The 18,019-nt window shown below is 36.0% G+C and overlaps 1 long non-coding RNA gene across 5 annotated transcripts in view; it reads left to right on the forward strand.

Moving 5' to 3' along the window:
• Positions 1-18,019, forward strand: part of LOC102552232 (uncharacterized) — a 212,956-nt gene that overhangs the window by 66,723 nt on the left and 128,214 nt on the right. For 2 of the 5 annotated variants that reach the window (XR_010064136.1, XR_010064134.1), the window contains exon 2: positions 1,408-1,548. The exons of 2 other annotated variants lie outside the window; for them this stretch is intronic. This is a non-coding gene — a long non-coding RNA (uncharacterized LOC102552232). Of the gene's footprint in view, positions 1-1,200; positions 1,549-18,019 lie in introns of those variants that run through there. One more of the 5 variants, XR_010064137.1, reaches the window with a different exon arrangement.

Below are 18,019 nucleotides of genomic sequence, written 5' to 3' on the forward strand. Positions count from 1 at the left end.
ACTCAGGATAGGCAGCTCAACTACATCAAAATATAAACATTTTTCCCTCACCATTCTGATACCAAGATTTCAGGTCAAGCTCTTATCAAGTGCCTAACACCCTCTTCCATAAGGAGACTTATCTGCTAGAAGAAAGAATGGAACTCACGGGGGGAAGGAGCAATTTATGAGGTTTTTAACCCCATTCTTCAAGGTTCTAGTTTCATGATATCCATTCCACTTATTATCTTTCCCACATGCTTCAAATTCCAAGCTTCTTAGAAGGCATAAATATTTGGTTCATTTCTTCTGCTATGTGAGTATCTTCATTGTTAAAGTTATAGAAGTTTTGATACGGTTGTAAATGTTTATTAAGAGAGAAAATAAAACCTATCAATATGTTAGCTGAACCCAAGACTTACTTATCAATAAAGTATTTTATTTAATCAATTATTTTTAATAAAATGATGTGTGCATGTAAAATACATAGCATGAGTTGGTAGTTTTTGTATATACTGTAAAGTGATTTACCCAAGATAAATATCCATTATTATCTCTTGTCCACATTTAAAATATGTATCTTCCATTGATAGTGAGATTCTAAGCTGATGCAACTATTTTGTCAATCAATCTGGCAATTCCTAGAAAATTAGTAATAGTTCTATCTGAAAAGTCAGCTATACCACTCCTGGGCCTATACCGAAAAGATGCTCACCATATCACAAGGACACATACTCCACTAAGTTCATAAAAGCCTTATTTATAATAGCCAGAGCTGGAGAAAACAAAAACAGATGTCCCTCAGCAGAGGAATGGATACAGAAAATATAGTACATTTATACAATAGAATATTATTCAGCTACTGAAATCTAAGAAATCATTAATTTTGGAGGCAAATGGATAGAACTACAAAATATCACACTAAATGAAGTTACCCAGACCCAAAAGAACATGCATGGTATGTACTCATCCATAGTGGATATTGGCCAATAGGCTCAAAATAGGAATGCTACAACTTACAGACCATATGAAGCTCATCAAGAAGGAAGGCCCAAGTATGGATAAGTCAATCCTACTTAGAAGGTGAAAGAAAATAATCACAGGAAGCAGAGGGAGGAAGGCCACTGTAGGAGAGAGGGGATGTGGAAGGAAAAGGGGGGGCAAAACCAGGTATGATGGGGGGAACAGGAAAGAAGGCAGAGAGCCAGGAGAATTAATAGAAATTCATAGCAGTGTGGGGTGGAGATTGAGGTGAACTACTAGAAAATCCCAGACATCAGGGATGAGAGAAGCTCCCAGGACACAATAGGGATGACATTAGCCAGAATTTCCAACAATGGTAATATATAACATAAAGAGACCACCTACAGGAATGGGGCCACTCATTCATCTCAAAAATTTTAATCCAGAATTGTTTCTGTTTAAAAGAAATGGAGGGACAAAAAAATGCAGTGGATACTGAAGGAATGGTCATCCAGAGATCGTCACACCTTGTGATCTATCCCATGTGCAGACATCAAATTTTGACACTATTGCCGCTGCCAAGGAATACTTGCAGACCAGAGCCTGGTATGTTTATGGGTTTGCCATCACCTAAGACTGATGTAGATACTTACAGCCAACCAAGGACCTCTAAAGAAAGTTACGGGGAGGACTGAAGGAACTGATTGCACCCCCTAGAAAGAACAACAGTATCAACTCGCTGGACCACTCAGATCTCCCAGAAACCTACCAAAAGGCTTACTATAAGCAGGTCCGTGCAGCACCACCAACCCCAGCTACAGAGGTAGCAGAGGACTAGCATCAGTGGGAGGGAGGGACTGTGCTTGGTGCTATGGAAGATTGATGCTTCAGGAGAGGGGGATAATAGTGGGGTAATGTAGTTAGGGGAGAACCCTTTTTTGGGGGAAAGGAAGTGGGGTTGGGGTGCAGGGTTTGTGGTGGGGGGATGGGAAGGGGAACATTTGAAATTTAAATAAAAATAATTAAAAATGTTCAAGCAAAAAAAGTGCATCCTCTTTACAATAAATTGGGCGATAAATTCAATATAGTTAATAAGGCATATAATAAATCTACTGTATCTATTTCTCCTGTTCAAAAGGTACTTTGTATTCATAACAAAGACTATTCATTTTGTATTTCCTAAAGAGTATCCTAACAAGCCTGGCATTTTTCTGTCATTAGCTTATTGTGTATTAATTCTTCATATCTGATAGATCATTCAGCATTTGTCTGTTGTCTGAATTATTTAAGGGAACTATATTTTTCTGATCAGACCACATTCTTATAAATGTTAGGATTTTCTTTTAATGCAGTTGATCCTTGTATCACTTTTTCTACAAAGTTTTGCAGTATTAATGTTAATATCATTATTAAAAGTAGGTAAAATACAAAGTTAGATTGTTCAGAAAGCTGTGAAATACATGTATTGTCTTATATACAACAAAAATCTTCAAAATATGATTGAGTAATTAAAATATTATTTACCTTAAAAATAATATTTTATGGCATTTGATAAAAATTATTTTAGAACTATGCATGACTTTGCATCCCTGTAAATACATAAAATCTTGTGTTATTTTTAAACCAATTCCATAATTAAAATGGTCTCATAAATATTTTATTTATGTATTCATTCAAAATGTTCAGGAATGGAATTTCCAAATAAGGGCTGTCAAAGCAAGGGTTGTCACATATATAAAATTCTATTTATGTAATTATTTATACTACATATTCTTAAATTACTTAAAAATGTAATTTGTGTTATTTACAACCTTATATAACACACAAAGAAACATATATATATACACATATATATCTTAAAGAAAATACTAATAATAAATCATTTCATGAATATATCAATCTAAAAATTATTTCTAAAGAGACTCAAAATTCAGACAACAAAATATGAGCAGAAAATGGAACTTAAACAATACAGAAATAGCAGTTAATCTAAGCAATTTTTACATGGAATATATATTTATTCCAAAATCTGTGGTGACTTGATTTAATTTACCTATTTGTAAGCCAGTATTATCATAAATTTTCTGCTGTAAATTTTAATTTTAGGTCTATTATACAGTGTTATAGGAACTTGATGATGATAAATTGCACCCCATGCTGTTTATAGAGTGATTCTGTTGAATTTGAATATAGTTCTAGATTTAGTTTGCTTTCTAATATACAAACATTTTAAGTATTAAAGTCTTATTTGAGAATGTTTTACTAAATAAGGTATTCTGCTAGTAAAGCAAATTCTAAAGTCCAGAAATTATAATGTATAGTACTCAAAATGGAATGCTTAATTGACAGATATCACAATTAGATTCTACCTTGATTTGGAAATATATAATAGACTCATTTCACTGATGAATAGCAATGTTTAAGGCAGCAAATGAATAGTGTGCAACTGGTTGAGTACTATCAAAATAATTTTTTATTTACTGTAGCAAAAGGTAAACAACATTAAACTATCATTTCGTTTTACTTTTTTGGATCATTTTATTTATATTTAAATGTTATCCCCTTTCCCAGTTTCCCATCTATAAGCCCCCTGTTCAAACTGCCATCCCACTGCTTCCATCAGTGTTTCCCTACACAACCACCCAAACACTCCTGCCTCCCTGCCCTGACATTTCCCTATACTAGGGGATCCAGCCTTCACAGGACCAAAGGCTTCTCCTCCCATTGGTGCCCAACAAGGCCATCCTCTGCTATATATGCAGCTGAAGCCATGGGTCTGCCCTGTTTACTCTATGGATGGTGGTTTAGTCCCTGGGAGCTGTGGTTGGTTGGTGTTGTTGTTCTTATGAGGTTGCAAACACTTCATCTCCTTGAATCCCTTCTCTAACTTCTCCAATGGAGAAGACATTCTTAGTTCATTGGTTGACTATAAGCACTTGCCTCTGTATTTGTCGTGCTCTGACAGAGCCTTTCAGGAGACAGATGTATCAGGCTCCTGTCAACATGTATTTCTTCACATCAACAATGTTGTCTGTGTTTGGTGTCTGTATGTATATAGGCTGGATCCCCAGATAGGGCATGCTCTGAATGGCCATTCCTTCATCTTCTTATCCAAACATTATTTCCATATCTCTCCTAGGAACATTTTTGACCCCTATGTTAAGAAGGACTGAAGCATCCATACTCGGGTTGCCATTCCTCTTGAGCTTCTTGTAGTCTGTGGATTGTATCATGGGTAATTTGAGCTTTTGGGCAAATATATACTTACCAGTAAGTGCATACCATGTGTGTGGGGGGGACTTTATTTTTTCTTCTGTGACTAGGGCTTGTACCAACTTGCAATCTCACCAGCAATGTAGGAGTAACCCTTTTCCTTGGCATCCTCTCCAGCATCTGTTGAACCTGAAATTTTGATCTTAGCCATTCTGAGGTACGAGGTAAAAACTCAGGGTTGTTTTGATTTGCATTTCCCTGATGACTAAGGATGCTGAACATTTCTTTAGGTGCTTCTTAGGCATTCAATATTCTTCAGCTGAGAATTCTTTGTTTAGCTCTGAACCCCATTTTTTAATAGTATTATTTGCCTCTCTAGAGTCTACCTTCTAACATTTTTGATATTAGCCCTCTGTTGGATGTAGGATTGCAAAGATCTTATTCTAATCTGTCCCACTTGTTGATTCTTGAGGATAGAGCATAAACCATTGGTGTTCTGTTGAGGAAATTTTCCCCAATGCCTATGTATTCAAGGTTCATCTCCAATTTTTCTATTATTAGATTGTGAATATCAGGTTTTGTGTGGAGGTCCTTGATCCACTTGGACACGTGCTTTGTAAAAGGTGATAAGAATGGATCAATCCAAGAGCACATCAAAACAATCATCTACAATGATCAAGTAGGCTTCATCCCAGGCATGCCAGGATGGTTTTATATACAGAAAACCATCAACATGATCCATTATATAAACAACGTGAAAGAACAAAACCACATGATCATTTCATTAGATGCTGAGAAACCATTTGGCAAAATTCAGCACCACTTCATGATAAAAGTCCTGGAAAGAATAGGAATTCAAGGCCCATACCTAAACATAGTAAAAGCCATATAGAGCAAACCAGTCGCTAACATTAAACTAAATAGAGAGCAGCAATCCCACTAAAATCAGGGACTAGAGAGGGGTGCCCACTCTCTCCCTACTTATTCAATATAGTTCTTAAAGTTCTAGCCACAGCAATGAGACAACAAAAGAAGATCAAGGGGATACAGATTGGAAAGGAAGAAGTCAAAATATCACTATTTGCAGATGATATGATAGTATATTTAAGTGATCCCAAAAGTTCCACCAGAGAACTACAAACATGATAAACAATGTCAGCAAAGTGGCTGGGTATAAAATTAACTCAAATAAATCAGTAGCCTTCCTCTACACAAAAGAGAAACAAGACAAGAAAGAAATTAGGGTAATGACACCCTTCATAATAGTCCCAAATTATATAAAGTACCTCGGTGTGATTTTAACCAAGCAAGTAAAAGAAATCTGTACAATAAGAACTTCAAGCCTCTGAAGAAAGAATTGAAGAAGACCTCAGAAGATGGAAAAATCTCCATGCTCATGGATTGGCAGGATTAACATACTACAAATGGCCATTTTACCAAAAGTGATCTACAGATTCAGTGCAATCCCCATCAAAATACCAATCTAATTCTTCAAAGAGCTAGACAAAACAATGTGCAAATTCATCTGGAAAAACAAAAAACCGAGGAGAGCTAAAACTATACTCAACAATAAAAGAACTTCAGGGGGAATTAGTATCCCTGAACTCAAGTAGTATTACAAAGCAATAGTGATAAAAACTGCATGGTATTTACCAATACAGAGACAGAAAGATAGACCAATGGAACAGAATTGAAGACCCAGAAATGAACCCACACATCTATGGTCACTTGATCTTTGACAAAGGAGCCGAAACCATCCAATGGAAAAAAAGATAGCATTTTCAGCAAATGGTGCTGGTTCAACTGGAGGTCAACATGTAGAAAAATGCAGATCGAACCATGCTTATCACCCCGTACAAAGCTTAAGTCCAAGTGGATCAAGGGCCTCCACATCAAACCTGATACACTCAAACTAATAGGAGAAAATTGGGGAAAAGTCTGGAACACATGGGCACTGGAGAAAATTTCCTGAACAAAACACCAATGGCTTAAGCTCTAAGATCATAAATCGACAAACAGGACCTCATAAAGCTGCAAAGCTTTTGTAAGGCAAAGGACACTGTTGTTGGACAAAATGGCAACCCACAGATTGGAAAAAGATCTTTACCAATCCTACAACTGATAGAGGGCTTATATCTAAAATATACAAAGAAATCATTAAGGTAGACTGCAGGGAGACAAATAACCCTATTAAAAATGGGGTTCAGAGCTAAACAAAAAATGCACAGCTGAGGAATGCCGAATGGCTGAGAAACACCTAAATAAATGTTCAACATCTTTAGTCATAAGGGAAATGCAAATCAAAACAACCCTGAGATTTCACCTCACACCAGTGAGAATGGCTAAGATCAAAAACTCAGGTGATAGCACATGCTGGTGAGGATGGGGAGAAAGAGGAACACTCCTCCATTTTTGGTGGGATTGCAGACTGGTACAACCATTCTGAAAATCAGTCTGGAGATTCCTTAGAAAATTGGACATTGAAGTACCTGAGGACAAAACTATACCTCTCTTGGGCATATACCCAAAAGATGCCCCAACATATAAAAAAGACATGTGCTCCACTATGTTCATAGCAGCCTTATTTATAATAGCCAGAAGCTGTAAAGAACCCAGATGTCCTTCAACAGAGGAATGGATACAGAAAATGTGGTACATTTACACAATGGAATATTACTCTGCTATCAAAAACAATGACTTTATGAAATTCATAGGCAAATGGAGGGAACTGGAAAATATCATCCTGTGTGAGGTAACCCAATCACAGAAAAACACACATGGTATGCACTCATTGATAAGTGTCTATTAGCCCAAATGCTTGAATTACCCTAGATGCACAGAATACATGAAACTCAAGACGGATGATCAAAATGCGAATGCTTCACTCCTTCTTTAAAAGGGGAACAAGAATACCCTTGACAGGGAATAGGGAGGCAAAGTTTAGAATAGAGGCAAAAGGAAAATCCATTTAGAGCCTGCTCCATATATGGCCCATATATTTACAGCCACCAAACTAGATAAGATGGATGAAGCAAAGAAGTGCAGGCCTATAGGAACAGAATGTAGATCTCTCCTGAGAGACACAGCCAGAATACAGCAAATACAGAGGTGAATGCCAGCATTAAATCACTGAAGTGAGAACGGGACCCCCGTTGAAGGAATCAGAGAAAAGACTGGAAAAGCTTGAAGAGACTTGAGACCCCATATGAACAAAAATGCCAACCAACCAGAGCTTACAGAGATTAAGCCACTACCCAAAGACTATACATGGACTCACTCTGGACTCTTAACTGCATAGGTAGCAATTAACAGCCTAGAAAGAGCACCAGTGGAAGGGGAAGCCCTTGGTCCTGCCAAAACTGAAACCCCAGTGAATGTGATTGTTGGGGGAAGGGCAGTAATGGGGGGATGATGGGGAGGGGAACACCCATAAAAAAGGGGAGGGGGAGGGGTTAGGAGGATGTTGGCCCGGAAACCGGGAAAGGGAATAACAATCGAAATGTAAATAAGAAATAGTCAAGTTAATAAAGAAAAAAAGAAAAAAAAGAAAAAGAACATTTATAACAAACTGTAAAAGTACAGTGTGGAATCTTAATGTCACCTGCCATATTGTCCTGCCACAGCTTCTCTCCCTGTCGTTCCTGTCTCTCTCTCCTTTCCATTCCAGTCTCCTCCTCTTCCTTCAAACTTTTCTCCTGTCCATCCTTCCTTCTTGTCCAATGATAGGGCTCCTTCTATTTTGTACCTGTCCCACCTGTAACATCATCCCACATTTCACCATTTCTGTCTAATTAAAAAAAAACTTTCCTCTCAAATATAAGCTGAGTACAACTATTATCATTTTGTAATTAAAAGCATAAAATATATCTTAACACTCAGTCCAATGCTTTATCAGTTAAACAGAACATTTAGTTATCCATTCCAGCTTAAGAAAGGAAAAAAAATAATGGATCATTTTGCATTCTTCTACATGCTAACCTGCAGTTGAACCAATGGTTGAAATAGCACCAATGGTTAAAAATGCTATTTTTCCACTGGATATCTTTTGCTCCTTTGTCAGAGATCAAATGACCATAGGTGTTTGGGTTCATTTCTAGGTCTTCATTCTATTTCATTGACATAACTGCCTGTGTCTGTACCAACACCATACTGTTTTTATTACTATTGCTCTGTAATACAGCTGGAAGTCAGGGATGGTGGTTCCCCCAGAAATTCTTTTATTGTTGAGGATTGTTTTCCCTATCCTGTTTTTTTTGATATTCCAAGTGAATTTGAAAATTGCTCTTTCTAACTCTATAAAGAATTTAATTAGGATTTTGATGGGAATTGCACTGAATCTGTAGATTGCTTTGGAAAATGACCACTTTTACTATATTGATCTTGCCAATTCATGAGCATTGGAGATCTTTCTATCTTCGGAAGTCTTCAGTTTTTTTTCTTCTGAGACTTGAAGTTCTTGTAATACAGATCTTTCACTTGCTTGGTTACAGTTACATCTAGGTATTTTATGTTACCTGTGACTATTTTGAAGAGAGTCGTTTCTCTAACTTCTTTCTCAGACTATTTATCCTGTAAGAAGTGGAAGGTTACTGATTTGTTTGAGTAAATTTTATACTCTGACACTTTGCTGAAGTTGTTTATTGGACTTAGTAGTATTCTGGTGGAACTTTTGGGATCAGTTAAGTATACAATCATATCTTCTGCAAATAGTGATATTTTGACTTCTTCCTTCCCAATTTGTATCCCTTTGACCTCCTTTTGTTGTCCTATTGATCTGGCTAGGATATTGGTACTATATTGAATAAGTAGGGAAAGAGTGGGCAGCTTGTCCAATCACTGATTTTAGTGGGATTGTTTCAACTTTCTCTCCATTTAGATTGATGTTGGTACTGGTTTGCTGTATATTTCTTTTACTATGTTTAAGTACAGACCTTGAGTTCCTGATTTTTCCAAGACTTTTATCATGAAGGGCTATTGAATTGTGTCAAATGCTTTCTCAGCATCTAATCAGATGATCATATGTTTTTTTTCTTTGCATTTGTTTAAATAGTAAATTATGTCGATGGATTTCCATATATTGAACCGTAACTGCATTCCTGGGATGAAGGCTACTTGATCATGCTGGATGATCATTTTGATGTGTTCTTAAATTCAGTTTGAGAGAATTTTATTGAGTATTTTTGTGTTGATATTCATAAGGGAAATTGGTCTGAGTTCTCTTTCTTTTTTGCATCTTTTTATGGCTTAGTTATCTGCATAATTGTTACTTTATAGAAGGAATTGGGTAGCATTCTTTCTGTTTCTATTTTGTGGAATAGTTTGGACAGTATTGGTTTGAGGTCTTCTATGAAGGTCTGATAGAATTCTTCAGTAAACCCATCTGGTCCTGGGCTTTCTTTGTTTGGGAGACCTTTAAAACCAGTTTCTATATCTTTAAGAGTAATGGTACTATTTAGATGGTTTATCTGATCCTGATTTAACTTTGATTCCTGTTATCTGTCTAGAAAATTTTCCATTTCCTCTGAATTTTCCAGTTTTGTTGAATACAGGCTTTTATAGTAGGATCTGATGACTTTTTTTAATTTCTTCATATTCTTTTGTTATCTCTCCCTTTTCATTTCCAATTTTCTTAATTTCGATACACTTTCTGTGCCCATTGGTTAGTCTAGGTTTATCACTCTTGTTGATTTTCTCAAAGAACCAGCTCCTGGTTGTGTTGATTCTTTAGTTGTATTTGTTTCCACTTGTTTATTTCAGTCCTCAGTTTGATTATTTCTTTCTGTCTATTCCTGCTAGGTGTAATTCCTCATTTTTTTCTACAGATTTTAGGTATGCTATGAAGCTGCTAGTGTATGATCTCTCTAATTTCTTTTTGGAGGTGCTAAGAGCTGTGAATATTTTTCTTAGCACTGCTTACATTGTGTCCCGTAAGTTTGCCTATGCTGTGCCTTCATTTTCATTAAATTCTAAAAGTCTCTAATTTCTTTATTTCTTCCTTGACTAATTAATCATTGAGTAGAGCATTGATCAGTTTTCATGTGTAGGTGTTTTTTGATTTTGTTGTTATTGAAAATCAGCCTTAGTCTGTGGTAAATGTATTATTTTAATCTCCTGTTATTTGTCAAGTCTTGTTTTGAGACCTGCTTATATGGTCAATTTTGTAGAAGGTACCATGAGCTGATGAGAAGAAGGTATATCCTTTTGTTTTAGGTTAAAATGTTGTATAGATATTTGTTAAAGCCATTTGGTTCATAACTTCTGCTATTTTCTCTTTGCCTCTGTTTAATTTCTGTTTCCGTGATCATTCCATTGATGAGCGTAGAGTGTTGAAGTCTCCTATTTTTGTGTGAGGTGCAATGTGTGCTTTGAGCATAGTAAGATATCTTTTATGAATCTAGGTGCCCTTGCATGTAGAGCATAGATATTCAGGATTGAGAGTTAATTGGGGTGGATTTTATGTTTTGATGAATATGAAATGTCCTTCCTCATCTTTTTGTAGATTTTGCTTGAAACTTTTTTTTCATCTTTGTTAACTTGGGTATTTCTTATTTACTTTTCGATTCTTATTCCATTTCCCAACATCCCCCTAACCCCTCCCCCTCCCCTTTTCTATGGGTGCTCCCCTCCCCATCATCCCTCCATTACTGCCCTTCCCCCAACAATCACATTCACTGGGGTTACAGTCTTGGCAGGACCAAGGGCTTCCCCTTACACTGGTACTCTTACTAGGCTATTCAATGCTACCTATGAGGTTGGAGCCGAGGGTCAGTCCATGTATAGCCTTGGATAGTGGCTTAGTCCCTGTAAGCTCTGGTTGGTTGACATTTTTGTTCATATGGGGTCTCAAGTCCCTTCAAGCTCTTTTAGTCCTTTCTCTTTTTCCATCAACGGGGGTCCCGTTCTCACTTCAGTGGTTTAATGCTGGCATTCACCTGTATTTGCTGGATTCTGGCTGTGTCTCTCAGAAGAGATCTACATCCAGTTCCTGTAGGCCTGCACTACTTTGCTTCATCCATCTTATCTAGTTTTCTGGCTGTATATATATATGGGCCATATGTGGGGCAGGCTCTAAATGGGTGTTCCTTCTGCCTCTGCTCTAAACTTAATCTCCCTATTCCCTGCCAAGGGTATTCTTGTTCCCCTTTTAAAGAAGGAGTGAAGCATTCACATTTTCATCATCCCTGTTGAGTTTCATGTATTCTGTGCATCTAGGATAATTTGAGCATTTGGGCTAATATCCACGTATCAACGAGTATATACCATGTGTGTTTTTCTGTGATTGGGTTACCTCACTCAGGATGATACTTTCCAGTTCCAACCATTTGCCTACGAATTTCATAAAGTCATTGTTTTTGATAGCTGAGTAATATTCCATTGTGTAGATGTACCATATTTTCTCTATCCATTCCTCTTCTGAAGGGTATCTGGGTTCTTTCCAGCTTCTGGTTATTATAAATAAGGCTGCTCTGAAGATAGTAGAGCATGTGTCTTTGTTATATGTTGGGGCATCTTTTGGGTATATGCCCAAGAGAGCTGGGTCCTCAGGTAGTTCAATTTCCAAATTTCTGAGGAATCTCCAGACTGATTTTCAGAATGGTTGTACCAATCTGCAATCCCACCAAAAATGGAGGAGTGTTCCTCTATCTCCCCATCCTCACCAGCATGTACTATCACCTGAGTTTTTGATCTTAGCCATTCTCACTGGTGTGAGGTGAAATCTCAGGGTTGTTTTGATTTGCATTTCCCTTATGACTAAAGATGTTGAACATTTATTTAGGTGTTTCTCAGCCATTCGGCATTCCTCAGCTGTGCATTTTTTGTTTAGCTCTGAACCCCATTTTTAATAGGGTTATTTGTCTCCCTGCAGTCTACCTTAATGATTTCTTTCTATATTTTAGATATAAGCCCTCTATCAGTCGTAGGATTGGTAAAGATCTTTTCCCAATCTGTTGGTTGTCATTTTGTCCAACAACAGTGTCCTTTGCCTTACAAAAGCTTTGCAGCTTTATGAGGTCCCGTTTGTTGATTTATGATCTTAGAGCTTAAGCTACTGGTGTTTTGTTCACGAAATTTTCTCCAGTGCCCATGTGTTCTTCCCCAATTTTCTTCTATTACTTTGAGTGTATCTGGTTCCATGTGCAGGCCCTTGATCCACTTGAACTTAAGCTTTGTATGGGGTGATAAGCATGGATCGATTTGCATTTTTCTACATGTTGACCTCCAGTTGAACCAGCACCATTTGCTGAAAATGCTATCTTTTTTCCATTGGATGGTTTTGGCTCCTTTGTCAAAAATCAAGTCAGTATAGGTGTGTGTGTTCATTTCTGGGTCTTCAATTCAATTCCACTGATCTATCTGTCTCTGTAAGAATACCATGCAGTTTTTTTCACTATTGCTCTGTAATACTGCTTGAGTTCAGGGATAGTGATTCCCCCGGATGTCCTTTTATTGTTGAGGATAGTTTTAGGTATCCTGAGTTTTTTTTATTCCAGATGAATTTGCAAATTGTTCTGTCTAACTCTCTGAAGAATTGGATTGGTATTTTGAAGGGGATTGCATTGAATCTGTAAATCGCTTTTGGTAAAATGGCCATTTTCAGTATATTAATACTGCCAATCTATGAGCATGGGAGATCTTTCCATCTTCTGCGATTTTCTTCTATTTCTTTCTTCAGAAGCTTGAAGTTCTTATCATTCAGATCTTTCACTTGCTTTGTTAAAGTCACACCAATGGTCTTTAATATTATTTGTGACTATTATGAAGTATGTCACTTTCCTAATTTCTTTCTTATCTTGTTTCTCTTTTGTGTAGAAGAAGGCTACTGATTTATTTGAGTTAATTTTATACCCAGCCACTTTGCTGAAGGTGTTTATCAGGTTTAGTAGTTCTCTGGTGCACCTTTTTGGATCACTTAAATATGCCATCATATCATCTGTAAATAGTGATATTTTGACTTCTTCTTTTCCAGTCTGTATCCTTTTGATCTCCTTTTGTTGTCTGATTGCTCTGGCTAGAACTTCAAGAACTATAGTGAATAAGTAGGGAGAGAGTAGGCAGCCCTGTCTAGTCCCTGATTTTTGTGGGATTGCTTTAAGTTTCTCTCCATTTAGTTTAATATTAACTACTGGTTTGCTGTATATGGCTTTTACTATGTTTAGGTATGGGCCTTGAATTCCTATTCCTTCCAGGACGTTTATCATGAAGGGATATTTAATTAGTCAATTTTATTGGACATTAGAATGAATTCTTTTGCTTGTTTTTTCTTTGCTTGGAAAATTATGTTCTACCCTTTTATTCTGATGTGGTGACTGTCTTTTTAACTGAGGTGTCTTTCTTATATGCAGCAAACTGCTGAGTCCTCTTTCTGTATGTATTCTGCTAGTCTATGTCTTTTTATTTGAGATTTGAGTTCATTGGTGTTAAGAGATATTATGGAATACTGATTGTTGTTTGCTGTTATTTTTGTTGTTAGAATTCTTGTGGAGTTATGTTTGTGTGTTCCTTTTTGGGGGGCAGGGTTGATGCAAGAATTTCTTAATAACTTCATGTAAATAAACACTGTATTTTCTAAAACATTGTATGGATCAAACATTTTTTCTTTTTCTTTTTTTATCTGAATATGTATGTTCTGAATATGGATTGTCTGTACATTAAAATTCAGAAATAGTAATACTCCTCCATTTTTGGTGGAATTGCAAGCTAGGACAACCACTCTGGAAATCAGTCTGGAGGTTCCACAGAATACTGGACATAGTACTACCTGAGGACCAAGCTATACCATTCCTGGTTATATACCCAAGAGATACTCTAACACATAACAAGATCATATGCTCCACTGTGCTCAAATCAGCCTTATTTATAATAGTTAGAAGCTGGAAAGAACCCAGAAGTCCTTCAACAGAAGAGTGGATAAAGAAAATGTGATACATTTATACAATGGAGAACTACTTAGCTATTAAAAACAATGATTTCATAAAGTTCATAGGCAAATAGATGGAACTAGAAAATATTTGCCAGAGTAAAATAACCCAATTCCAAATAAACACACATGTTAAGCACTCATTGATAAGTGGATATTAGCCCAAAAGCTTGGAATACCTACCATACAACTTACAGACCACATGAAGTCCAAAAAGAAGGACGACCAAAGTATGGATGCTTCAGTTCTTCTTAGGTCTGGGAACATAACACTCACTGAGAAAATACGGAGACAAATAATGGAGAAGAAACTGAAAGAAATTCCATCCAGAGACTGCCACACCTGAGGATCCATCTCGCAGTCACTAAACACAGACACTATTCTGGATCCCAAGAAGAACATTCTGATAGAAGCCTGATATAGCTGTCTCCTGAGAGGCTCTTCCAGAGCCTGACATAAACAGAGATGGATGCTCACAGCCAACCTTTGGATTGAGAATGAGGTCCCAATGGAGGATTTAGAGAAAGGACTGAAAGGGTTTATGGTGTTTGCAGCCCCATAGGAAGAACAACAATATCAACCAACTAAAACTCCCAGAGCTTGCAGTGACAAAACCACCACCCAAAGAGTACACATGGAGAGGCCCAAGTCTCCAGCTGCATAGGTAGCTGAAGATGACCTTTTTGGACATCAGATTGAGGAGAGGCCATTGTTCTTGTGAAGGCTGAATGCGCCAATGTAGGAGAATGTCAGGGTGGGAGACAGTAGGGAATGTGTGGGTGGGTGGCAGAGTACCCACATAGAAGCAGGGGGAAGGAGGTGGGATAGTGGTTTCCAGAGGGGAAACTAGGAAAAGAGATAAAACTTGAAGTGTAAATAAAGAAAATATCCAATAAAAAATAAAATAAATTAATGACGTTCTTACCCAGAACAAAGCATTAAAAAATCACCTTATATTATTTAAATATCAGTTATTTCTACATGTGGTTCTGGTAGAAATGATAGTAAATGTTATTGTAAGATCTCTGGTTACTCATTCATTTAAATATTTGCACACAAAATTTAATTATAGATGTAGCATTCTTCTGTTTAATTGGTATATACAGACATAGGATGTTCTTTCCCTGAAAATAAATATTCTAGAGTTAGATTTTTTTGTAATATTATATTTTCACAATATTTTCCTACACTGAAAACATTATAAATATTAAATGACTTGTTTATCTCTGATAACTCATAAAATTTAAAGTATGGAAATAGAAATGTATCTATATCATAAAATTCCATACTAATACATGTATAATACCTAGAAAAGTAAATTAAGAAATATATTTCAAGCTATTGTATTAAAATGAGTTCAGATTGTTGCAATTCATTCTTTGACTTAGTTATATGTATTTTCTGAGTGCATTCAATGAAATGGATTGGTTAGGATGCAAGGTCACTCTTATAGTTCAATGAATGTGGTAGATGTTCACATAAAGCTTCCAAGAATTTGATGAACAAGTCCATTAAGTAATCTATGTCTTTGCATCACAATAGATTTTTTCAGGTGTTCATGAAAACATATATCATGAACTTTGACAAAAATTAATTTTGCTACTTTAATGAATCTGTATGTTTATGTGTCTGTGTACTATATGTCACATGTGTGAGTGTTCCTGCAAAAGTATGAAGACAGGATATAAGCCACTCTAATATAATAGCATGTGCTTTTGATCCCCATGATATGGATGATAGGCACCAAATTCGGGTCTCCTGAAAGATCAGTCTCTGCTATTTGTATATGTAACTTGTATTCTTTGGAATTATCATCTCTGAGAAATATGCTGAATACACTCACCCTTTCTAGTTCTTTCTGAACTCATTCTGGCTGGTTCAACTCAGCTGCTCTGGCTTAAATGCCTCTCCAAGCTGATTAACTCTGGCTTCTTTTAACTTCACACTGGGTTTCTCTGTTTGACCTCAAAATAACGCTAAGAATTTGCTCTAATCTCCTGGCTTCTGTTTTTTTCTTTGGCTTCAACTGCCTCCGCTGACACGCACTGAACTGTGCCAACTAAAGAACAGCTCAACTCCCCTGCTTTGCACTCACTGCACTTATTTCCTAACTGACTGAGCCCCTCTTCCAATACTGCTCTTAATAGCCTTTATCCCGATGGGGCATATCCAACCTTGAGCTCATTTGGTAAATCTTTTTCTGATTCCTCACTTCCTCTGACCTCAATCGGATGTAATTGTTTGGGATTAAAGTTGTGTACTAAAGGGTTATAGCCAGAGAGATTAAAAGTGTGTACTAAAGTTGTGTCTGCATTCTAGTTTGATCACACAGACCAACAGATCTTTGGATGTAATCAGAGCAGCCATAACGCTGGATTAAAATTCCTCTACAGCTATGAACCAGTGACTCATACTTACATGTCTACGAAAACTATAAAAAAAGAAGAAAGAATGGAAAAACATTAATTAAAATCAAGAGATTGTATTAACTATTATAAAAAACAAACTTGTTTAAATAGCCAAGAAGATTGAATAATATAATATATACAGTTAAATTCCAATGAATTTTGCTAAACTTAATACATTCTCTTCTTTAGACTTGTTTATAACATGAGAGTTTTCTAGAGATTTATTCAAACAAACACAATACCAGCATGGAAAAATGAAGAATCATTTTTGTATAGGTGCTCAGTTGGTTTTCAAAACTGTGATTGCTTTTCATGGAAACTTATAAAAGAAAAGTATATGTTAAATTCTTAAATATATATTAACATTTTGTGATTTCAAAAAGGGAACCTGCCAAATGTCAATATTTTTAAATAGTAAGAATATTTTCTATGAAATAATATATATAACAATTACTTTTACAATTCTGATATTAAATTTTAAAGTAATAATTTTAATTATATTTAGCAATATATATATATATATTCTTAAGTTTTGCAGAGAGAAAAGTGATATGTGGAAGTAGTTATGAATATGGCTAGCTCCTTGAGAGAAAATTAATATTAATTTCCAAAAACAAGTAAAACTGTAAAACTTTCATTTGCTTACATTCTTATACCTATGCATATTTCGTGGTTTCATAAGCCTGACTTTTAAGTTTGTATTGAGATTCTAAATAATTGCTGTATCGATTTCCATATATAGCTGAAATTTATACGATTTCACAAAGACAAATTTCAGTCATCTGAAATTCCTCAGCCATATTTTCCTGCACATACATCAATTGTGCACTGCAGCACTGAATTCATTCCAAATGAGCTAATCATAAAATGATACCATAATGAAGCTCATGTCACAAAATGTCATCAGCATGCTTATGTTAATGCAAACCCAGACAGTTGTAATCATTAAAGTGGCAAATTTGGAAATGCAATTGAACTTAAAACTGAGTATCCTCACTTGCTCTCACAGTTCAATTATAATGACAAAAATGTGAATCAGTAAATACTACAGTCAACTAAAACTAAAATGTAATACAGTGATAGAAGCCATATAAGAAGAAGGGACAGCGACAGCACCTCAGTAACATATATAACACATATATACAGTCCTCTGGATTTAATATTCAGAACTAGAAAAAGAAAATTAACATACCTATGATGTAGAAAGAATGAAGACAATGTAGTGCTATGTCCCTTTATTTTTACTCTATGTAATTTTATTACGTTTTTAGTAAAAATGAAATTAAATAAGTTTTCTTCTTCCTTTGCTTTCTGTGGCTCCTTGAGGGTCATTTTTATAAACAGCAACAACAAAACACTTCCCCAGTCTGTTCAGAATATTCGACTAAAATTTATGAATTGCTATTAGTGAAGGAAAATTTGAGCAAAATATAAAAGGACATCAAATGATATTGAAATATTGATCTTATCTGTACTATTTTCAGGAATCTTAAAAACAATTTCAAGAAGCATTAGTATATAAGTTACAAGTTAAAGA

This window comes from Rattus norvegicus, chromosome 2, assembly GCF_036323735.1.
Source record: "Rattus norvegicus strain BN/NHsdMcwi chromosome 2, GRCr8, whole genome shotgun sequence".
Classification (NCBI taxonomy): Eukaryota; Metazoa; Chordata; class Mammalia; order Rodentia; family Muridae; genus Rattus; species Rattus norvegicus.